This window comes from Panthera pardus, unplaced genomic scaffold (assembly GCF_024362965.1).
Source record: "Panthera pardus isolate Hobbes unplaced genomic scaffold, ASM2436296v1 HiC_scaffold_17, whole genome shotgun sequence".
NCBI classification, from domain to species: domain Eukaryota; kingdom Metazoa; phylum Chordata; class Mammalia; order Carnivora; family Felidae; genus Panthera; species Panthera pardus.
This window is the reverse complement of record NW_026526732.1, coordinates 119,426,697-119,452,238: the sequence shown is the minus strand read 5'-3', so window position 1 is coordinate 119,452,238 and position 25,542 is coordinate 119,426,697. Positions and strand designations below refer to the sequence as shown.

Below are 25,542 nucleotides of genomic sequence, written 5' to 3'. Positions count from 1 at the left end.
AAAAAAAAAAAAAAAAATACTCAATGCTGCCAAAGATACAGTGAAATGGGAATTCTTGTATGCACAGTGGAGTGTAAATTGGGACAATTTTCTGGAAAGCAAGCAGTGTGTTAGTATATATTAAGAACTCTCAACATGTTTATATTCTTTGACCTTATAATTCTTGTTTTTTTTTTTTAATATTTTTTTAACCTTTATTTATTTTTGAGACAGAGAGAGGCAGAGCATGAACGGGGGAGGGTCAGAGAGAGAGGGAGACACAGAATCGGAAGCAGGCTCCAGGCTCTGAGCCATCAGCCCAGAGCCCGACGCGGGGCTCGAACTCACGGACTGTGAGATCGTGACCTGAGCTGAAGTCAGACGCTTAACCTACTGAGCCACCCAGGCGCCCCTGACCTTATAATTCTACTAGGACTGTTTCCTTCAAAACTCTCAGAGACATGGCCTCAGTCAACAGGGACCTCCCTCTTCCCTTCCTCAAAGGCTTGGGTCCCAGTTCATGGAACAAATAGGCATGCATATTTATCAAGTATTTCGGATAATGCTGAAAAAGTAAGGTATCTAAATGCTCATCAACGGGGACTACTGGAGTAACTTGTGTGCTCATATCATGGAGGATAAATGCATAAAAAGCATGTTTGCCAAGATCTTTATGAAAAGAAAAAATGCTCACAAGGTTATATTAAATAAAACAAGCAGTATGAAGTAGTACATTATCTCGACTATGTAAAATATGTATCTATAAAAATATTGGAATAAATAAACCAAAATCCTAACAAGTGGTAATTTTCAGACTGTGGGATTGTAAGTGATTTTTGTCTCTTTCTCTATACTTTTCGTTATTTTCCAAATTTTCTACAATGAGTGCTATTACCACTATAGTAAAACACAAAAGATATTTAAAAAATTCCAAAGTGGTAGCATATTTTTATATTCATTATACATGAATTGGCTCGTGTGCAGAGAGAAAGAAATCTAATGGCACAGGTATGATGTATCATTTTCAGTTCCTCCAAGCAGGGATAAAATGGCATTTTTCTCAGAAAGGATTTGTGTAGCTCACATTATTGTTAAATCTTATCATTTCACTATGAAATATGAAAACGGGCCTTTTGTTTAACCCATGGGTTAAACGGGTTAAACAAAAGGCCCGTTTTCATATTGGTGTATGAAATGACACAAATCTCTAGTCCTTGGGGAGCGCAGGCAATTTGTGATGCCTATTATTTTTATGTTATTAAACCCATCTCTGGTAATAAGATCTATAATTATTAAGTAGAAAGCATAATGAAGTTGGCTGATTACAGAGGGAGGAGAAGCCAAGTGTTTCAAACCCTCTGACATTTTCTGGTGATAGCCATTGACTACAGCATTGCTATTCTGAAGTAATTTTACTGAGAAAGTAGTATGTTTACAGAACATTAATTGATGAATTTATATTGCTTAAGTAAGCTCTAAATTTCCGAATTTGGGCATTGATCTCTCTCTCTCTGCTAGAAATTTCGTGGTGGGGATAGGGTAAAGCAGGAAATCCATAGCCTAAAATAAAGATGTAAGGTCAGACTTGAAGGCTGAGGTCTGGAAACCCCTGCACCATGCTTCCCCCTGGGGAGAACCCTGCACAAGCGGGGCTCTGTTTGGCTTTCAGGGGGCTGTGTCTGACTTTTTTGTTGGGTATGGCTCCCTCACATTAAGTAAATGAAGACTTTATGGGGCACCTGGGTGGCTCAGTTGGTTAAGCATCTGACTTCGGCTCAGGTCATGATCTCATGGTTCGTGAGTTTGAGTCCTGCATGGGGCTCTGTGCTGACAGCTCAGAACCTGGAGCCTGCTTCGGATTCTCTGTCTCCCTCTCTCTCTGCCCCTCCTCTGCTCACACTCTGTTTCTCTCTCTCTCTCTCAAATATAAATACATGTTAAAAAAATTTTTTTTAAGTAAATGATGACTTTATTAAGTTCTGGTATTGATGCATTCATATTCATAGTGCAGTCTAACATTCTTATCGAGTATAAAAAAGGGAAAGGCTCTATCTTGTATTCTTAATCCTTTGGGGCTTTTAATTTTGAAATTAATCAAATCCACTACATGCAAACCCTATGAGTTTCTTATTCCTTATTCCTTCACATAAAGCTCATGTCAAATAACGGAGTTCATGGCCTCTCTTCCCAAGTACTGGTAAGAGATCATTTCAGAATCAATCACTTATATCATACATCATGGCCCATGATGATCATCATTTTAAGCTACCATTAAATTTGGACCCCAAGAGCGAACATCTCAAAATTTCTTCTGAAAAGATAACCCCTACTTCTGTCAATTCTTCAGACAGAATTTCACCCTGCTAAACTTAAAATTTTTTTTTAACGTTATTCATCTTTGAGAGACAGAGAGAGACAGAGCATGAGCGGGGAAGGGGCACAGAGACACAGAATCCGAAGCAGGCTCCAGGCTCTGAGCTGTCAGCACAGAGCCCGATGCAGGGCTCGAACTCAAGAACCATGAGATCATGACCTGAGCTGAAGTTGGAGGCTCAATCGACTGAGCCACCCAGGTGCCCCTCCCCCTGCTAAACTTTAAACTCTGAATCTAACAGCATGCACTTCTTTGCTGTTTTTATTTAATTAGTAGTTTATTTGACAAATAGGCTCCATGAGAGGCATTCCAAAGGATCTGGGGGATAAGCCTCCCAGACAAACAAAAATAAAGGAGTTCCTGACCACTAAACAAGCCCTGCAAGAAATTTTAAGGGGGACTTTCTGAGGGGAGAAAAAAACAAAACAAAACAAAACAAAACAAAAAAAAGACCAAAAGCAACAAAGACTAGAAGGAACCAGAGAACACTATCAGAAACTCCAATTCTAATGGGTAAGGGGCATTAAGGAATCTACTCCTGAAATCATTGTTTCACTACATGCTAACTAATTTGGATGTAAATTTAAAAAAATAAAAAATAAAAAATAAAAATTACAAAAAAAGAAACTCCAACTCTATAGGAAACATAATGGCAACAAATTCATATCTGTCAGTACTCACTCTAAATGTCAATGGACTAAATGTCCAATCAAAAGACACAGAGTAACAGAATGGATAAGAAAACAAGATCCATCTAGTTCAGTCCCTGCGGTTGTTTCCACTTTTCCACTTTCTCTCCAGCTGCTTTTCAGGGGGGTGCTTTTCCCGTATTCTTCTCCTGTCTCAGTCCTCTCTCAGCATGCAAAAACAGCTCCCAGCCCTCTGCGGCTTCTTGCTCCCCAAGTTCACCTCTCCGCACCCCGTACTGGCTGAGTTCTGTGGTTCAGGTTGTGCAGATTGTTGTGTTAATCCTCAGATCAGTTTTCTAGGTGTGCAGGATGGTTTAGCGTTGATCTGGTTGTATTTCATGGACGCGAGACACACAAAAAACTTCCATGCTGTTCTGCCATCTTCGAAAACAAGATCCATCTATATGCTGTTTACAAGAGACCCATTTTAGACCTAAAGACACCTTCAGATTGAAAGTACAGGGATGGAGAACCATCTATCATGCTAACGGCCACCAAAAGAAAGCTGGAGTAGCCATACTTATATCAGACAATCTAGATTTTAAGATAAATACTGTAACAAGAGATGAAGAAGGGCATCATATCAAAATTAAGCAGTCTATACACCAAGAACATCTAACAATTGTAAACATTTATGCTCCAAATGTGAAAGCACCCAAATATATAAATCAGTTAATCACAAACATACAGAAACTCATTGATAATAATACCATAATAGTATGGGACTTTAACACTCCACTTACAACAATGGACAGATCATCTAAGCAGAAAATCAACAAGGAAACAATGGCTTTGAATGACACACTGAACTGGATGGACTTAAAGATATATTCAGAACATTTCATCCTAAAGCAGCAGAACACACATTCTTCTTGAGTGCACATGGAACATTCTCCAGAATAGATCACATACTGGGACACAAATTAGTCCTCAACAAGTACAAAAAGATCAAGATCATACCATGCATATTTTCAGGCCATGACGCTATGGAATTTGAAATCAACCACAGAAAAAATTTGGAAAGATAACAAATACTTGGAGACTAAAGAACATCCTACTAAAGAATAAATGGGCTAACTAAGACGTTAAAGAGGAAATTAAAAAGTACATGGAAGCCAGTGAAATGATAACACCATAGCCCCAAACCTCTGGGACACAGCAAAGGCGGTCATAAGAGGGAAGTATATAGCAATCCAGGCTTTCCTAAAGAAGGAAGAAAGGTCTCAGATACACAACCTAACCTTACACCTTAAAGAGCTGGAAAAAGAATAGCAAATAAAACCCAAAACCAGAAGAAGACGGGAAATAATAACGATTAGAGCAGAAATCAATGCTATCGAAACAAAAAACCCAGTAGAATAGATCAAAGAAACCAGGAGCTGGTTCTTTGAAAGAATTAACAAAATTGATAAACCCCTAGCCAGTCTGATCAAAAAGAAAAAGGAAAGGACCCAAATAAAATCAAGAATGAAAGAGGAGAGATCACAACCAACACTTCTGAAATACAAACAATAATAAGAGAATATTATGAGCAATTATATGCCAATAATTTGGGCAATCTGGAAGAAATGGACAAATTACTAGAAACATATAAATTACTAAACTGAAACAAGAAGAAATAGAAAATTTAAACAGACCCATAACCAGTAAAGAAATCAAATTAGTGATCAAAAATCTAAAAAAACAAAACAAAACAAAACAAAACAACAACAACAACAACAACAACAACAACAACAACAAAAACAAGAGTCCAGGGCCAGATGGCTTTCCAGGGGAATTCTACCAAACATTTAAAGAAGAGTTAACACCTATTCTTTTGAAGCCGTTCCAAAAAATAGAAATGGAAGAAAAACTTCCAAACTGATTCTATGAAGCCAGCATTACCTTGATTCCAAAACCAGACAAAGACCCCACTAAAAAGGAAAGCTACAGACCAATTTCCCTGATGAAAATGGATGCAAAAATCCTCAACAAGATACTAGCCAACTGGATCCAATAATATGTAAAAAGAATTATTCACCACAACCAAGTGGGATTTATACCTGGGATGTAGGGCTGGTTCAATATTCACAAAACAATCAATGTGGTACATCATATCAATAAAAGAAAGGACAAAAACCACATGATCCTCTCAACAGATGCAGAGAAAGCATTTGGCAAAATACAGCATCCTTTCTTGATAAAAAAACCCTTAAGAAAGTAGAGATAAAAGGATCATGCCTCAAGATCATAAAAGCCATATATGAAAGACCCACCCCTAATATCAGCCTCAATGGGGAAAAACTGAGAGCTTTCCCCTTAAGATCAGGAACATGACAGGCATGTCCACTCTTACCACTGTTATTCAACATAGTATTGGAAGTCCTAGCCTCAGCAATCAGACAACACAAAGGAAAAAAGACATCCAAATTGGCAAGGAGGAAGTCAAACTTTCACTTTTCACAGATGACATGATATTCTATATGGAAAACCCAAAAGATTCCACCAACCAAAAAACTGCTAGAACTGATCTATGAATTCAGCAAAGTCGCAGGATATAAAATCAATGCACATAAATTGGTTGCATTCCTAAACGCCAATAATAAAGCAACAGAAATCAAGGAAATCAAGGAATTGATCCCATTTACAATTGCACCAAAACCCATAAAATACCTAGGAATAAACCTAACCAAAGAGGTGAAAAATCTATACGCTGAAAACTATAGAAAGCTTATGAAAGAAATTGAAGAAGACACACACACAAAAAATGGAAAATACTCCATGCTCCTGGGTTGGAAGAACGAATATTGTTAAAATGTCGATACTACCCAAAGCAATATACATATTCAACACAATCCCTACCAAAAGAACACCGGCATTCTTCAAAGAGCTAGAACAAAGAATCCTAAAATTTATATGGAATCACAAAGACCCTGAATAGCCAAAGCAATCCTGAAAAAGAAAATCAAAGCTGGAGGCATGACAATCCTGGACTTCAACCTGTATTACAAAGCTGTAATCATCAAAACAGTATGGTATTGGCACAAAAACAGTCACTCAGATCAATGGCACAGAACAGAGAACCCAGAAATGGACCCACAAATGTATGGCCAACTAATCTCTGACAAAGCAGGAAAGAATATCCAATGGAATAAAGACAGTCTCTTCAGCAAGTGGTGCTAGGAAGACTGGACAGCAACATGCAGAAAAATGAACCTGGACCACTTTCTTACACCATACACAAAAAATAAATTCAAAATGGATGAAAGACCTAAATGTAAGACAGGAAGCCATCAAAATCCTCGAGGAGAAAGCAGGCAAAAAACTCTTTGACCTCGGCTGTAGCAACTTCTTACTCAACAGGTCTCCAGAGGCAAGAGAAACAAAAGCAAAAATGAACTATCGGGACCTCATCAAGATAAAAAGCTTCTGCACGGCAAAGGAAACAATCAGCAAAACTAAAAGGCTCCCAACGGAATGGGAGAAGATATTTGCAAATGACATCAAAGGGTTAGTATTCAAAATCTATAAAGAACTTATCAAGCTCAACACTCAGAAAACAAATAATCCAGTGAAGAAATGGGCAAAAGACATGAAGAGACACTTTTCCAAAGACATCCAGATAGCCAACCGACACATGAAAAAAGTTCAACATCACTCATCATCAGGGAAATACAAATCAAACCCACAATGAGATACCACCTCACACCTGTCAAAATGGCTATTAACAACTCAGGCAACAACAGATGTTGGTGAGGATGCAGAGAAAGTGGAGCTCTTTTGCACTGCTGGTGGGAATGCAAACTGGTGCAGCCACTCTGGAAAACAGTGTGGAGGTTCTTCAAAAAATTAAAAATAGAACTACCCTACGACCCAGCAATTGCACTACTAGGTATTTATCCAAGGGATACAGGTGTGCCGTTTGGAAGGGGCACATGCACCCCTTTATATGTTTATAGCAGCACTATCAACAATAGCCAAAGTATGGAAAGAGCCCAAATGTCCATTGACCGATGAATGGATAAAGAAGATGTGGTATACACACACACACACACACACACACACACACACACACACACACACAATGGAGTATTACTCGGCAATCAAAAAGAATGAAATCTTGCCATTTGCAACAATGTGGATGGAACTAGAGGGTATTATGCTAAACGAAATTAGTCCATCAGAGAAAGACAAATATCATATGACTTCACTCATATGAGGAATTGAAGATACAAAACAGATGAACATAAGGGAAGGGAAGCAAAAATAATATAAAAACAAGGAAGGGGACAAAACATAAGAGACTCTTAAAAACAGAGAACAGAGGGTTGCTGGAGGGGTTGTGGGCAGGGGGGTTGGGCTATATGAGCAAGGGGCATTATGGAAGACACTTGTTGGGATGAGCACTGGGCTTTATACATAGGGCATGAATCACTGGAATCCACTCCTGAAATCATTGTTGCACTATATGCTAACTAACTTGGATGTAAATTAAAAAATAAAGAAAAAGAAATGCAACAGATTTCTGTATATTAATTTTGTGTCCTGTGGCTTTACTAAATTCATTTATCAGTTATACAACTTTTTTGGTAGAATCTTTAAGGTTTTCTGTACATAGTATCAGGTCATATGCAAATAGTGAATGTTTTCATTTTTCCTTACCAATTTGGATACCTTGTCTTCCTTCCTTCCTTCCTTCCTTCCTTCCTTCCTTCCTTCCTTCCTCCCTCCCTCCCTCCCTCCCTCCCTCCCTCTTTCTTTCTTTCTTTCTTTCTTTCTTTCTTTCTTTCTTTCTTTCTTTCTTTCTTTCTCTCTTTCTCTCTCTCTCTCTCTCTCTCTCTTTCTTTCTTTCTTTCTTTCTTTCTTTCTTTCTTTCTTTCTTTCTTTCTTTTTCTTTCTTTCTTTCTTGTCTGACTGCTATGGCCAGGACTTCCAGTTGTACATTTAATAAAAGTGGTGAGAGTGGATATTCCTGATCTTAGAGGAAAAGCTCCCAGTTTTTCACCATTGAATATAATATTAGCTGTGGGTTTTTCATATATGGTCTTTATTATGTTGAGGTATATTCCCTCTAAGTCTACACTTTTGAGAGTTTTTATCGTGAATGGATATTGCACTTTGTCAAATGCTTTGTCTACATCTATTGTGATGATCACGTTTTTTTTTTTCCTTTCCCTTGTTAAAATGATATATCTTGTTGATTGATTTGTGAATATTGAACCTTGTATCCCTAGAATTTCTCATTTGATCATGGTGCATTATTTTCTGATTATTGTTATACGCTGTTTGCTAATATTTTGTTGAAGATTTTTGCATCTATGTTCACCAGAGATATTGGCCTATAGCTTTCTGTTTTTGTAATGTCTTTGTCTGCTTTGGTATCAGAGTACTGTTGGCCTTGTAGAATGAATTTGGAAGCTATCCTTCCTCTTCTGGTTTTTGGAATAGTTTGAGAAGAATTGGTCTTAACCCTTTTTTAAATATTTGGTAGAATTTATCTGTGAAGCCATCTGACCCAAGCTTTTTGTTTGTTGTTTTTTTTTATTACTGATTCAATTTCATCGCTAGTAATTGGCCTGTTCAAATGTTCTATTTCTTCCTGATTCCGTTTTGGAAAGTTATATGCTTCTACCAATCTCTCCACTTCTTCTCTCCACTTCTTGTCCAATTTGTTGACATATTTATAAATAAATATTTATTTATTTATTTAGAGCACAAGCAGGGGAAGGGCAGAGAGAGAGAGAGAGAGAGAGAGAATCCCAAGCAGGCTCTGACTGTCAGCACAAGAGCCCGATGTGGGGCTTGATCCCATGAGATCATGAGATCATGACCTGAGCCAAAATCAAGAGTTTAACTGACTGAGCCACCGAGGCACCCAGCATCTCATTTTCCACGATAGTCTTCTATAATCCTTTGTATTTCTATAGTATTGATTATTATTTCTCTTTTTTTATTTCTGATTTTATTTATTTGGGTCCTTTTTTTTTCTTGATGAATCTGGCTGGTTTATCCATTTTATTGATCTGTTCAAAGAAGCAGCTCCTGGTTTCATTGATCTTTTGTATTGTCATTTTAGCCTCTATTTCATTTATTTCTGCTCTAATCTTTATTATTTCCTCCCTTCCATGGCTTTAAACTTTATTTTTTTTTGTTCTAGCTCCTTTAGGTATAAGTTTAGGTTTTTATTTGATTTGTGGTTACCATTAGGTTTATGCTAACACTGTATGTCTATAGCAGTCTATATTCAGATGATTGTGGCTTATGTTTGAATCCATTTTAAAAGCCCCCAATTTTTACTCACTCCCCCCACATTTTATGTATAGATATATGGTTTGAAGAAGGAATAATATTTTACTATTTTTCAAATAGTTCTGGATATTCTTCTTCACTATTACACAAAAACTTGAGAAAAGATCATTCTCTTGAAAATGATAGTTTCTTAAAAGTTGTTTGCAATGTTCAATCTGAAAACACCAAAAAACTTATATTTTTTTACAGATTTGTTGAGATATAACTGACATACAATAAATCACACATATTTGAAATGTACAATTTAATGAGTTTTCACATGGATACATTCGTGTATGTATCACTAAAGTCAAGATGATAAACATTTCTATTACTCTCAAAAGTGTCCTTGTGCCTCCTTGCAGTCCATTCCTCCTTCCTATGTACCCGAAACTGTTCCCAAGCAGTGTTTTCTGTCCCTATAGATTACTTTGCATTCTTCTGTAAGAGATTGCCCAACAGAAATAAAACAGGAGTTACAAATGTGAGCCACATATGTAATTATAATTTTTCCAGTAGTTTATTTCACTTAACATATCAAAATATTATCATTTTGGCATATAATAATATAAAATTATTAATAACATTATCGCCATAAACTAAATGTTTTTGTTTCCTCCAAAAAAGTCTTACATTGAAAACTAATCCCCAATATGTCAGGTGAGGCTTTTGGGAGGTGATTGGGTCATGAGGGTGGAGCCCACATTAATGCCCTTTTTTTTAAGTTCATTTAGTTTGAGAGAGAGAGAGAGAGAATGAGCAGGGGAGAAGCAGAGAGAGAGAGGAGGAGAGAGAGAATCCCAAGCAGGCTTCACACTGTCAGCACAGAACCTGATATGGGGCTCAAACTCATGAACCGTGAGATCATGACCTGAACCAAAATCAAGAGTCAGATGCTCAACTGACTAAGCCCCCCAGGTGCCTCAGGATTAGTGCCCTTATAAGAAAGACCCCAGAGAGCTTCCTTGCCCCTTGTACCATGTGGGCCATAGCAAGAAGATGATCATCTATGAGCCAGGATGAAGGCCTTTGCTAGACAAAGAAAATCGGCCAGCACCTCGATCCTGGACATACCAGTCTTCAGAACTGTGAGAAAAAAATTCCTATTATTTATAAGCCACCCACACAATGGTCAGTATTTTTATTAAGCAGCCCCAGTGGACTAAGCCAGACATATTTTATATTCTCTTTTTTTTTCATAGTAAGTCTTCAAAATCTGGTATTTCATACTTACAGCATCACTCAATTTGAACTAATCACATTTCAAGTGTTCAATAGTCATATGTGGTTAGTGGCTACATCATTTGATCTTGAAGGTCTAAAATTGTATCTAAATGGAATTATAAAGTGTGTAGTCTTTTTTGACTTGCCTTTTTCATTCACAAAATTATGTTGAAATGTATCCCCGTCTTATAATGTATCAGGAGTTCTTTTTTCTTGCTGCGAGTATTTAATTGTTTGGATGTGACACTATTTATCCTTTCCCCCTGCTGGTGGACATTTGTCCCCCCACCCCCACCCTACACCATACCAAGGTTTTGGCTATATAAATAAGTCTGCTATAAATATTTAAGTTCAAGTCTTTGTGTGGACATATATTTTCATTTCTCTTGAGAAAATACCTATGAGTGAAATGGCTGGGCCATACAGTGTATGTTAAGCTTTTATAAAACCGTCAAACTGTTTTCCACAGTGGCTGTACCGTTTAACATTCCCATCAGCATTTATGAGACTTCAATGAGTGGCATTGTTGGCTTTTTCAATTTTGGCAATTCTACCAGATATGTCGTGATAGCTCATTGTGGCTTTTATTTTGATTTCCATAATGATCAGTTATGTTGAGCATCTTGTCATGTATTATTTCCCTTTCATAGATCTTTTTTGGTGATGTGCCTACAAATCATTTGCCCACTTTTTGTTATGTAACTTGTCTTCTTATTGTTGTAAGAGCTATTTATCAATTCTAGACATCAGCCTTGTGAAATATTTGTTTTGCAAATATTTTCTCATAAGCCATGGCTTACTTTCCATATTCTTGGCATTTTGAGAGCAAAAGTTCTAAATTTTGATTAATTTATTGATTTTTTTCTTTTTATACTTTGTGCTTTTTTAAAGAAATCTTTGCCAAACCCTGGGTCACTAAATTCTTCTATGTATTCTTTTAGAAATTTTTATAGTTTTGACTCCTACATTTAAGACAAGGATACAGTTTAGTTTTTTGTATATTTTATGAGATAAAGATTGAGGTCCTTCTTTTTTAATGACTATACCCCTCTTTGGTAATGACTATCCAATTGTTCTAGAATCATTTGCTGAAAGGATTATCTTTACCATTGAATTGTTCTGGCATATTTACTAAAAATATATTCATCACATATATATAGAATTGTTTCTAGAGTCTCTATTGTATTAATCTATATGTCTATCTCTGTACCAGTATCACATTATCTTGATTACTGTAGATTAATAGTAAGTCTTGAAATCAGGTAGAAATTTCTTCCAACTTCTTTTCCAAATTGCTTTGGCTTCTCTAGTTTCTTTGCATTTCCATATACATTTTAGAATTAGCTTGCCAAGTTAAAAAAAATAAATAAAGCCTGTTGGGATTCTGATTGGGATTGCATTGATTCTATAAATCCATTTGGGGTGATAGCAATAAACATTTTATACTTTGCTACATTGCAATACATTGGCTATTTCTCAGTGTGAATGGATTTAACCAGACATGACTTTGTAACATCATGTCTTGGTCCCTTGGAAAATATTGGTTCACTGAGTCATGCAGATCTTCCAAATGTTTACACATTTTATTATACAATATATTTTAAAAACATATTCATTAATATCTCCACCAGTCTCAGAAATGTCTCTAAGTACTGGGAAGCTGTCAAGTTCACAGTGGCAGATACATGCTTTCCAAAAATACTCATTTTTGCTGGAAAGCTCAAATTTTATCTTTGGCAACAAGTACTTACAGTTGTTTTCCTTGAAGTGACAGGCTCGCTTGGTTCCTTTTTCAAAAAATGTCTGCCAAATGCCCAAGTCTGAATCATTCTAGTTGTCTGTCAGTCGCTCCTTCAGATAAAAATGGTGTTGTATGAAAAAAGCCAAAAACAAACCCGGTGAGCTCAGCCTGCAACTCAAACACAGGTGCCTCTTGTGACAACCACTGTGGTTTCGCGTGCAGCCCACGTGCTTTATTTGTATTTCTCATGTCATCACGTAGAATATTAAAGAGTTGTGTATTCAGGGATTGAGGTTTAATAAAGTGAGCTCATTTTTACTGCTTCATTAAGGACGTTGTTAAAGGCAACTGGTTCCTTCCTTCCTTCCTTTCTTTCTTTTTCTTTCTTCCTTCCTTTCACAAGTAGTGTGTGGAGAGTGACTACCAGTGTAATTTGGTGCCACTGCTTTGATTTGTGTTATGATGCCGGCAGTTTTGCTCACCACTGCTTTTGCACTGTTATCACCAATGTCAACACAGTGGAAAAGCAAATAACATCCTAGTATTATTATGAAATTAATTTGTGGAGCCCCCCCCCATAATCATTTAGGAAACCCCTTCTCCCCTAGGGTTCCATGGGCCACACTTTAAGAACCATTGCTTTCAGAACACAAAGGAGCATTTAATACAACCTGGAAGGATGCTGGAGGCTTTGTTGCAAGAGTGAAGCCTGAGTGGAGGCTCAGTGGACACGTATGTAAGAAAAGGTTGGCCGTCTGGATACAGGGAACACCACAAGCAAAGGTACAAAGTGTGAATGGCAGGGCTCCCTTCCTCAGTTTCAGGCAAGCAAAAGGTGCAGTGAGGGCGAGGTCAGAGCTGAGGTAGCAAGAGATAGAGATGGCCCCGTATGCATGGAAGGAGCTGAACCTTCATTCTTCGGGTGGTGGAGAGTTCTTGAAGGTTTTATATAGCGGGGCGGGGGGGGGGGGGCGCGCCAACATAATTAGAGTTGTCTGTTAGCTCCAGCACTCTGGAAACAATATGGTGAACGGATTTGGGAGAAAGGGAGCTCAATTAAGGACCTGTGCCTCATGAAGGTAAGAGATGATTTAATAGAACAGATGGTCAACTAATTAAACACCAAGCCCCCTTCCCCTTATTAATTCAGAATATTGTAACTAGTCCATTTGCTCAGGGGACACAACTATACATCTCCTTGAATTCATGAGTGAAGACTTGGATAATAAAAAAGAAAAGCAGTCTTACAGATTAGACTCCGTGTTTCTATAACCTGTATCCTTCCAGACCCTCAAACGGAAATTCCTACCCTCTCAACTCAGTTTAATCATTTCCCTTAATAATTAGAGAACAGAGAGCAGAGAGCCGGGGTAGAAGTGGGTTTACAAGTTGTGTTTAATTGTTTCTTGCAAGAGCATAATTGGGATGACATTACAGAGGTCTGAGGTCACAGAAGTAATTTTTTTTTTTTCTGCTTTAACTATGATGTGTGTTTCTCTGTGCACTTGCGTCCATAGATAGTATTTATTTGCATATTTTAACATTGCACTGTACTGCTCTACTCTAATCCAAATCCCTCTTAGCCCTTGTCTGGACTCCACTGACTCCTTGCGAGTATTATTTCTACTCTTAGCCCACTACAATCCATTTTATACACAGTATCCACAATGATCCTTGAGAAAGGTCAATCAGATCACACCATTTGTCTGCTTATAATCCTCCAATGACTTCCTGTTCCCCACAGAAAAAAAAAAAAAACACCTAAAATCTTTACGCTGTTGTCCATAGCCCTACATAACTGATTCCTGCCTGCCTCTCTGACAACTTCTACCACTCCTTGCCTTGCCCACCGAAGGCTCATCACCCTGGCTTTGGTGTGTCTCCATCTCGGGGCCTTTCTGCTAGCTGTTCTCGGCCAGGTTTGCTACAGTCTTAGAATTCCCCATGTCCTTCGGGTCCTAACACACTATGGAAAGTTCCTTTCCTGATCGCCCGACCTAGAGTAGCCTATCACTCCTTACCACTTCACCATTTTATTTTCATCGTGGCAGCACCCGGAACATTGCCTGGTACACATAGATTCTCAATAAGTATCTGTGGAATGAATGGACTCATGAATGATAGGTGAAATGTTCTTGTTGTATTTGCTTCTCATCATGCTCACAAAGTTGTCATGCAAATGATCCCATATTGATAATTAGTTTAGAGCATAATTACATAACTATGCCCGCTTTTGTTTTGTTTTGTGGCTTTACTTTAGTCAGGGTTTTATTCCTTCTAAAAGCATATAGGGGAAATTCAAAATTACTTGGAAGTACATGGCTTTTTCTTAACCAGCTAGAGGTATCGGTCGTGGTTGTAAAACAAGAGAATTTACTAACGTTTGTAGAATGTTTGTAGAATAATGCCGATGTTTTTCCATTTAGAGAAAGAGGGAAAGAATAAAATATAAAAATCTTGCAACTTGGAGCACACGAATGTACACATAAATTATTATAAAAATGTGACAAGTGCTGTAATCAAGATATAAAGCGCCAGGGGAGCACGGTGGCAGGAAGTGCTTTCTGTGCCTAAGGAGGTCGGTGAAAGCCTCAGAGAGGTGACGACAGTGGATAAGGGTCTGAAGGATGAGGATTTTCTAGGTAAATAGAGGGAGAAAGGCAATCCAGGCACGTGGAACAGCATTCAGAAAGCCACAATTGTGTCGGGGGAAATAAACATCATGCATAAAATATATTTGTCCCCTCTGGGCACCCACACATCAAGGGTTTGGGTTATAAAAAGAATCTCTCCACCAGTGGTATTACTTTATTCTGAAACGATTCAGAACACAGTTGAAACATTTCTCCCCCAAAAGATATCTGATGTAGAACCCTCAATGTATCAAACTGTGAAAAAAGCCTCTCTGGGAGAAGAAGGTGGAGGGGTCTCTGCAGAGGTTCTTGACCTCTTGTTCTCCCTCCCTGTGTGGACTGATGGCCCACTTTAGGACCCTGGAACTTTAGAGAAAATAATTGAAAAGCCATTGCCTTTTACTTTAAGAACACTGAGGGGTGGGGAGGGGGGCTTTGGTGGCCATGAAAATGCACCACTCAGATCTCTTGCTGTGGGGAGCATAGTGATAGATGGTCATTTCCTATAGCACTTGGATGAAGCCAAGCTCCCCATGGGCCGATCCTAGCCAATGATGGAATAGGACAGGGCTGCTTATGCAGGCAAGATGGGGGACTCCTCTGACGGTGACTCTGGCCAAAAGACTCTTTCCATCGACTTGGCCGAGAAATTCTTAGAACTGAGCTACAGTCTGAGATGGCCCATCCAGCCCCACTTACTACTTCCCTCTTGACGTTCCTAGTTCTCTTTACTGCCTTCAGCTCCTTCCCCTTTGCCCCTGACTGGCATTTCCCTGGATAAATGTCTTGCACGTCTAATCCTGTACTGGCATCTGCTTCTAGAAGGATCTGAACTAACACAGGAGCCTCTGGGAATGAAACCAGTTGCACACTTCCACATTCTCTGAAGCAAGAGCTCCAAAGTGCAGTGATACTGGTGTGGTTCCAATAAAACCCAGAAGAGAGGAAGAGACGATGGAGAAAGGGACTCCTGGGCACCTTAGTATCCTCTTAAAGCTTGCAAACCGATCTTGAACAAAACCCCAAACCTAAATACGGACAGACTGGAAAACCTGAATAGATATTTAAACAGCCAGAGTAGAACTGAAGATTAGTTAATGGGGGCTGTTTTTACACCCACACAACCTGGCAGTTCAGTGTGCTGCACAGTCTTTGTCGCAAAAATACTACAGAAATATGGTTCTTTGAAAACATCTTCTGTCTCTGTATAAATGACAGAGGATCCGGAGGCATTTCTGCAAATAATATGTTTTCCTATGCCAGTGTATAAATAGCTTTTGAGTACTGAGATAGAGTGAAAGTTGCCAATGCTATCGCTACACTGATGAGAGAAGCAGCTGATTGGGAGCTGGGACTGCTATCTGCTGTTAGCCCTGAAATGTAATGAGACCGAGAACATTGTTGTTTTCACGCGACCAGAGAAGAGGGCAGGTACTGCCGTCTCTGACTACATAGAAAAGGCCAGACTGAGACGTTCCCAAGTTAGCTGCCCTTTTGGTGAGATTACAGAGCAGACAAGTGCTTTCCTCCCATTGGAAAGGACTGTCTTTTTAAATGATGACCAAACCTGGGTCTCCCACCTTCTAATGCCATACTGCCCGTGCGATCCTTCTGGGCCGGACCAAAGATAGTTCCATTTTTCCCTTCTACCTTCTGACAAAACTTATAAAGGGGGAGAAAGATCTGCAGAAAATATGAAAATCTAGGACATCCTAGCATGCCTTGGAGACCTGTGTCATTAAGTATCCCGATCCCCTGACATGCCCACAGCTGCACTTGCTATCACTTTGGACTTTGCCATTCCTTTCTCTAGGCTTTCATTCATATATTAAACCTTTCTTAACAGCTTATTACGTGTGGCCACTATGCAGTCTTCTGAGGATCGCGACGAACATCATTGGCAGGTCCTTGCTCTGGGAGCACGTGCTATTGGGTGGGGAGCGGGATGGTAAACACACCACCTAGGGGAGACGTGAGTGATCAGGTGGGATAACTGGAAGCAGAGGGCCTATTTTACAGAGCACTCGGAATGCCCTGAGAAGCCAGCCATGGAGAAGACTGTGAAGAATAGGGCACATCAAATGCGAACACTCGGGTGAGAGGGAGCTTGGCCTGTTCAAGGAACAGAAAGAAGGCTGAGGGGGCTGGATCAGAGCCAGTACAGACGTGTAGTGGAAGATGAGGTCAGTGTGAAAGTCTGGGCCCAATCTTGGAGGGCCCCAGAGGCCCAGCATGGTTAGGAGTCTGGACTTATTCCAAGTGCAAGGAGAGTTCCCTGGGGTTTTGGGTTTTGTTTGTTCGGTTGGTTTTTTGTTTTTTGTTTTCAGATACTTTAAATGTTCAATATTTCTGTCAAGGATATGAGCACTGGCATTTTTCTCATCATCAATTGCCCTTACTTGTTATGTTCTTTCCTCATAGAATGTGAATCTTTACGTCCTTGTGAATACAGAGAAAGAAAAAGGCTGTGGTAAAAACCAGTGTGAAAGCTAACAGTTAATAGGTCAGCATTGGATGAAGGGAAGAAGCAGCCACGTAAGCTCTTGTGTGATGACAAATCCCTAGTGGAGAGAGGAGGTGAATCAGCTACAGACACTAAGCGGGGACTTTAAAATGTGAGACCCTGGAAATAGACACAGGTACAGAAGTGTTTCAGTGACCTCCGGGATGTGTGCTGTATATGTCTTCTTGCTGGACATGATCTTGTCTCTTGTGGAAAAGGGAAAGAGGCTTGAATATTCCTCCCTCTTCTGGTTTATTAGAAGGTAAAGTAAACGTTTGTCCTTCTTTTTGGTTGTTCAGTATCTGAAACTCTTTCCCGCATTTGGATTTTCCCAGCTGGTGTCCACAAAAGAGCATACCTTCCACTGTAGCAACCGAAATGCCAGATACTTGCTTTCTCAGTCTCCACTTCTAGTCAGGTATGAGTAATGGCATCCACTTGAGAGAGATGAAGTCATGAATGTGGGGGAGCCGTAACAAACTCCCTAGTGTCTCTCAGGGTCAGAGACGGCAGAATGATCAAGCTTCTAGGGCAGCGGTGCTGGGAGGGCCAGCGGGGCCTAGGGTCCCATTAGCCTCCTGCCTCTGCAAGTCCTTGTGTCCCTTCTCAGGAGTGCTCTTCCCAGGTGCCTCACCACAAACTTAACTCAGTAGCCTTCCTAGACAGAAATTCCGCGAGCCCTCAATGCCCTTTAATAAATTCATTTTCTCCTTCAATCTGACAGAGTTGGTGTCTCGTCTTTGCAACTAAGAACTGTGGATGATCCAGAAATGGGAAGGGAGAGGCTGCAAACCATAGAGCCTTAGAGAAATGTGGGATGCATGTGCAAACACGAAAGTGTCATCTGGCTCGGTGGAGGCTGAAGGCAATGAAAATCCAGCTGGTGTTGTTAAGGGTTCTTGTCATGATCTGGTGAAGCAGTTAATCAGATCATCATCTGTGTGTATCTAGACTGAATTGCCATTGAAGGCAAAGCTTCAGGAGTCCAAGAGATCAACACTATTGAATAACATGAAAGTCACAGGGAATTCAAGGACTATGGGATGAGATGCCTTCTTCTAATGATAACTGATAGCTTAAATAAAAAGAAAGACATGCTCAAATTCCCAAATTCTCACTTCAAAGCACACGCTGAAAACCAGAGGCTTCCGTGCCTTTGTTAAAAGAATTTCTTATCACTTGCTGCTTAAGTATGCAGAAGGCCAAATATCAAATGTACAGTTTGAACCTGAAAATTACTGAACTAACGAGTTGAATTCACTCTAGAGAACAAACTGATGGGGAGGTGGGTGGGAGGATGGCTTAAACAGGTGATGGGTATTAGGGAAGGCACTTGTGATAAGCGCTGGGTGTTGTATGTAGGTGATGGATTACTAAATTCTACATCTGAAACTAACACTGCACTGTATATTAACTAGCTGGAATTTAAATAAAAACTTGGAACAAAAACGAAGATGTAAAAAAAAAAAAAAAAAGAGGAGCTGAATTCACGTCCTCAGCTGGTTTCTTCGGAGAAAGATAAAACATTGATTTGGGGAAGAGCAGGCCTGGAGAATTTCAATGGGAAGATTTAGACGACTCATGGAGGTCATGGCCAGGCACGCTGCATTGAACTCTTGAGAAGATCCAATTACCTTATTGTTGAACATAAGAACTTCCTTCTACACTGATGATGGACCCTTGAATACTGATGGATTCCTCTATGCCTCTTCAAGAACAAAACTCTTCAAGTATAAATGGCAGATCAAAATCCTTACTCCATGAGGACTACTGAAGCTATCCAACTTTTTGCAAACTTTTATTTTGTTCTTTTGCACTCCTGTTTACTGGTTAATAATTAAACCAAGTTAAAATAATTTAAATCAAATCTAAATAGTCATTCTCATTAGTTTTTGACCTCAAGACCAGCCTTTGCAGTCTAACCTGGTTTACTCAGAATTCCCTGAATCTTGAATTCCCACTGAATATCCTTTGTTTTTCTCTATCCCTGTAAATAAGAGACATCAGAAGGAGTGTTTTCACTTGTCAGGGTCAGAAATACTCTCTCACCACAGTGTCTCACGGGCATGACAATTCTCTGGGTTTGTATCAAATTTAGTCTGCAGAATATGGAACTGGATATCAACATCATACTGATAAACTTGGAAACAGGGAGTAGAATGCAGCCTAGTTGCCTTGGTAAACTGTGTCTGAAGGTAAAGAATAATTCACATATAATTATGGGGTTTGTTATATTAGTAAACTTCCAGGTACATACGCATGTGTGTGTGACAGAGACAGAGAGACCTGGGGAATCGGGGAATGTTGGGATATTCTTCTACAAAATGAAGGACAGGTAGCTGTCCATTGCTTTTCTTACCACTAAGAAAGTAGAGGAACAAGGCTTTATAGATCTTTTTAAATTTTGGAAATCATATGTACTACATTTGGATGCTGAGGCAGGCACTAATAATTATCAACCAATATGGATTTTTTTCAAGTTTATTTATTTTAAAAGAGAGATCATGTGCAAGAGTGGGCAATGGGCAGAGAGAGAGGGAGAGGGAGAATCCCAAGCAGGCTCTGTGCTGTCAGTGAAGAGCCCAACATGGGGCTAGATCCCACAAACCACGAGATCATAATGTGAGCCCAAATCAAGAGTCAGACACTTAACTGGCTGAGCCACCCAGGCACCTCTGGATTTCTTTTTAATGGAACCCTAATTCTATTTGACCAGCAATATGTTCAGTTAAAAATATTCAGGGAGTCCCTTGCAACTAGAAGTCACCAAGTATCAGAGTATGGCTAATGTGGCATAAGCTCCAGATTTCTAAGAAAGGTAGTTCCCCTTTGTGTTTCCCTCCCTCTTCCTATCTGGAGCTGTGGTACACAACCTGTGGGCATGACCATAAGACAATAAGCATGAACACAAATCACAAGTGAAGGATGGTGGAGCAGAAATACTGAAGGATCCTGTGACACTATTGATATTAGGGAGCTACTGCACAAGCCCTGGGCTGTTCACCTCCATACTTAGCATGGAACAAAAATAACCCGTCAGTAGGTTAAACTACTGTGGTTGGATTTCTTGTCCTTAGTACAATGACTGACACAAATGTGTTATATTGACTCATTTATTGGGTGATTGGAAAGGCAGTAGCTTTGACTGGGGCCCAGAGCAAATTCTTCCATCTTGGGATGGCATTGGTACAGGCAATTTTGTCCCTTGGCCCTATTATCAGAAGATCCAGTGGTGCTCAAAGTGCTTGTGGCAGAAAAGATATTATATGGATTCCTTGGACAGAGTCTTTGGAAAATTTGCTAGGAGAATTACAGTGGAGGACCCCTGGGTTTTAAGCCACACTCCTCTAGGCAAGTAATAATTCTTCTTTTGAAGGGAAAAAGCTTATCACTGAGTTACAGTGTATATTTCTGGGCCCTCTCTCCTATTCCATTTAGTCTATACGTCTATCTCTATGTCAGTACTATATTCTTTTGGTTTTTATAAGTTTATAAAAGTCATGATATGTAGTAGAGCAAGACTTGAAGAACCTTGTTCTTTAGGAGGGCTTTAACAAATTCTTGGCCAAATACTATTCTTGTATTTTAATATAAATTTTAGAATCAACTTGCTAAGTTCCATGAAAAAAAAGATTTGCTGGAATTTTGACTGAGATCACACTAAATCTATTGAACTAGGGAAAATTGGCATAAGGATTCCAATCCATGAAAATAGTATGTCTCTCCATTTGTGTAATTTTTAAATTCTCTCAAAATTTTTAGTTTTGTCCATAATGGTCTTGCATATTTTCTGATAAATTATTCCTTGGTGTCTGGTATTTTTGCTGCTATTATAAATACAATTTTTAAGAATGTTTATTTTCTAACTATTTGGTGGCTAGTATTTATTAAAATTTTTTTTGATGTTTATTTTATTTTTGAGAGAGAGCAAGTGAGCATGAGCAGGGGAGGCGCAGAGGGAGGGGGAGACACAGCATCAGAAGCAGGCTCTAGGCTCTGAGCTTTCAGCACAGAGTCTGATGCAGGGCTCCAACCCACAAACCACGGGATCATGACCTGAGATGAAGTTGGCACTTAACCGACTAAGCCACCCAGGCACCCCTGGTGGCTAGTATTTAGAAATATGATTATATATTAGCTTGGTATCAAGCAAATTTGCTAAACTCTCTATTATAATTTCTCTGGATTCTTTCAAATTTTCTATACCTACAGTTTTGTTATCTACAAATAATGCCTGTCTTCTCTGATAATTCTAGATTTCCTTATTTTACCTGTCTTACTACTCTGGCTAGGACCATTATAATGCTAAATTAGATAAGTGTTATTAGGAATTCTTTTTTTTTTTTTATCTCAAAGAGAATGCTTTCAATGTTTTACTATTAAAAATGTGGTTTTCTGCTTTCTTCCCTCTAAATATTCAAAAGGGGTGTGTTCGTTATGTATTTAAATGGAATAGATATTGTCAGATTGCTTTCCCAAAAGGTTAAAACAATTCATATTTCTTGTAGCATTTTTGTCAGCAACAGGTGTTATAATACTTGAAAATATTTGCCATTATGGTGGGTTTTATTATTTATTATTTATTATTATTATTTATTATTACTTTAATTTGCATTTTTCTCAACAGTTAGTGAGATTTATCTTTCTATATGTTGTTGACCATTTGAATTTTCCTTCTTATGAATGGTCCTTTTGTATCCTTTGCCTCAATATTTTTCTTTCTTTCTTTCAACTTGAAAGAGGTTCTTGTATATTAAAATTAACCCCCGTATATTCTCTGGATTGCAACTATTTTTCCAAGCTTATTATTATTGACTTTGTTTTTTTATCTATAGATTTAAATTTATATATGAAAAAACGTCTGTTTTACTTGAGTGTCTTTTTTTCAGTCTTATCCACACATCGTCTCTCAAATTTGTGTAATTTTTCCTTAATTCTACATTTAAGTCTTTTAGCCATCTAGAATTTATTTCTATATATTGTATAAGATGAAGGTCCAATTTTATTTTCTTTCAGTCAGATAACTGTATCACCACCATTTATTAACTCACTTTTCCCACTTAAATGAAAATGCTATCTTTAATAATATATTGATTCTCATATGTAGTTGGATGGTCTGTGCTATTGCATTTTGATTTGTCTATCATATGCCAATAATATGTTGTCAAAGCAGATGATAATGTATTCTTTTAACTGTTGAAGCATGTCCCCCTGCTCCCCTTCACTAACCTTATTTTTCATACTTTTCTTGGTTATTCTTAGATTTTTATCCACTGGTATAAACTCTAAAATAATTTATTTAATTCTCTTTTCACCTTCTCCTTCCTTTTGTCATGAAAGAACTCCATTGGAATAATTAGTTTCATTAAATTTATATGTTAGTTTAGCAGGATAGAGATTTCTGTATTAAATTTTTTTTCCATCCAAACTCATGATTGGTGTGTATCCAAACTTTCCATTTATGCGTATCTTAGTTTATATCCTTCATTAAGACATTCATAATTTCCTATACTCTGCATTTTAAATTATATTTATTCTTAAGCATTTTGTAATTTTTATCATGATTGTGAATGGAATAATTTCTTTTCATATTCATTTTTAGGCTTATTTACAGGATAAAGTTGTTTTGTTTTGTTTTGCATACCTATCTTTTATCTAGCCACTTTTCCTGGATCTTGTAAGTCAATTTTTTTTTTTTTTTTTGTAACAAGGTTTCTTAGGTTTTCCACTTCTACCTCTTCTTTATCTCATTTTTTATTCTTATTTCAATTGTTATAATTTCCAAGTCAATGTTAAATAAAAATGGCAACGGTGACATAACAGTCTAGTTTCTGACCTTAACAGAAATTGTTACAGTCTTATCATTTGTGATAGTATTATTATTTGTTAACTATTATTTGTTAACTAATCTTTATTATATGTTAGTTATTTCCTTCTAATTCAATCTTACTTTTTTGTGGTCTTATTAATCTTTGTTTCCTTAGTATCTAGCTTTTCACTTAGCACATATTAGGTTTTAGTAAATGATCCATGAATGAGTGAGTGAAAAATTGTTAGCCTTTGCTCCAATGTTCCATCAGAGCTGTTCATGAGTGCTCCCCTTTCAAAAGGAGACTGGCAGATTAATAGTTTTTGTCTCATATTTTGGCTTCTTTTAATCCTGTAGGCAGAGGTGCCAGGCTCCCTGTAGCCATCCTCCATCAGGGAGGGCAATCTAATTTTGATTCTTTATAAAGGCTAAGCAATAAATTTCATCAGAAGACCTTTAACATCTGCTTGTTTCCCTCTAGTTTTCTCATTTAATAAGTTATATTAACAGTATTCCTTTTTTTTAAAATATGAAATTTATTGTCAAATTGGTTTCCATACAACACCCAGTGCTCATCCCAACAGGTGCCCTCCTCAATGCCCATTACCCACTCTCCCCTCTCTCCCATCCCCCATCAACCCTCAGTTTATTTTCAGTTTTTAAGAGTCTCTTATGGTTTGGCTCTCTCCCTCTCTAACTTTTTTTCCCCTTCCCCTCCCCCACACTCTTAAGTTTCTCAGGATCCACATAAGAGTGAAAACATATGGCATCTATATTTCTCTGTATGACTTATTTCACTTAGCATAACACTCTCCAGTTCCATCCATGTTGCTACAAAACACCATATTTCATTCTTTCTCATTGCCAAGTAGTATTCCATTGTGTATATAAACCACAATTTCTTTATCCATTTGCATTTTATGCAAGTTCTGCTTTATTGTTTTCAGTTTTTTAAAAATTAGCTCCACTCTTTTATAATGTATTATCCCTTTGACATTTTGCTGGATTTTGTTCAAGTTTTATTCAGAATTTATAAATTTCTATACATGCATGAGATTGATCCGAGATTTTATTTTTATTTTTTTGATTTTCTGGATTTGGTATTAAAATTATGCTATCTTTGTAAACTAAATTGGAGGGAGTTTCATCTTTTTTCCAATGACTGGAATGCTTTAAATAACATTAGAATAATTTGCTCTTTAGAGGTTAGATAAGGCTCAGCTGTGAAGCCATCTGGTTCTGGTATTTTGTCCAGTGGTAGACTCTAATTACTTTCTAATATCTGTTATGGTAACTGGTTTATTGAAGCTTTCTTCTTCTTGAGTTTCCTAATTTTCCTATAAAATTATTTCTTCTAGATTTTAAAATGTTTGCCATAGAGTTGCATGTAGTACTCACTTATAAATTATTTCTTCTTTACCTATAGTTTAGAAGTGTTTATTTCATCATTCCTTTCAAAGAACTAGCTTTTGGATTTACCTGGACTTTTGTTGTTGTGGTTTATTTTTATTTTCATAAATTCCTTTTTTTCTTTATCTAATTCATTCTTTCTAGTTTCTTTTAAATTATTTTGTTGTAACTTGGAATGTTTCTTAAGATCCCAATACCCTACTAATTAAAAAAAATTGTTGTGGTTAAATCAGCCCAAATTGATTTTTACTGTTTACAACTCTGGTTGTAGAGTTTCTTAACAGGACAGAAAGAATAGTCCATGAAGAAAGATTCAGGGTGGAAGTGAAAATATTCTATTGGTATAAGAGTGGGACCAGGAGATGAACGTTAAGAAGAAAGTACTCTTCACCTTTTGGGGCAATGTTTTGCTATCCTTCCCTGCTTTTCATTATTGCCTTCTAAGATGAAAAATCAATTATTTAATGTTCAAAATGAAATTTCTCCCTCATAAGAGAAATTAAATGCTAAGGAATAAGGTATTGTCAGGTAGAGTTGAACTTTAGAGGATCCCAAACCATTGTAGAATCTAAGGTTTTTCACCCATTCCTTTACCCCCTTCCAAGAACCAATTTTTGCTCTCTTGGGAGTGATATCACCCCTGTTGAGAATACATCCTTTGCATATAGAACATATGAGAACCTTGCCCTATAGTGGGTTATTTTAGATATTCAAAAAGGTAGGTTCTGGAGAAAATGAAGATTCATAGGCACTGACAAGTTTGAGAAATTCTCTTACAGATCCAAAGAAGAAAAGCCACAGTCTGGTGTTTGTTAATATTTGTGGAAGCCACTGAATGTAGATCTGAGTCATATATTTAGGAGAAGGGACAGGAAGGAGGATGGCATGTAAAGAACAAATGCAACTATGCTGG

At 38.0% G+C, this 25,542-nt stretch overlaps 1 long non-coding RNA gene across 1 annotated transcript in view; it reads right to left on the bottom strand.

Annotated features, from left to right (window-relative positions):
• The window catches only part of LOC109249604 (uncharacterized), a 44,273-nt gene that overhangs the window by 4,408 nt on the left and 14,323 nt on the right, over positions 1-25,542 (bottom strand). The window contains exon 2 of the long non-coding RNA XR_008423038.1: positions 12,285-12,384. This is a non-coding gene — a long non-coding RNA (uncharacterized LOC109249604). The remainder of the gene's footprint in view (positions 1-12,284; positions 12,385-25,542) is intronic.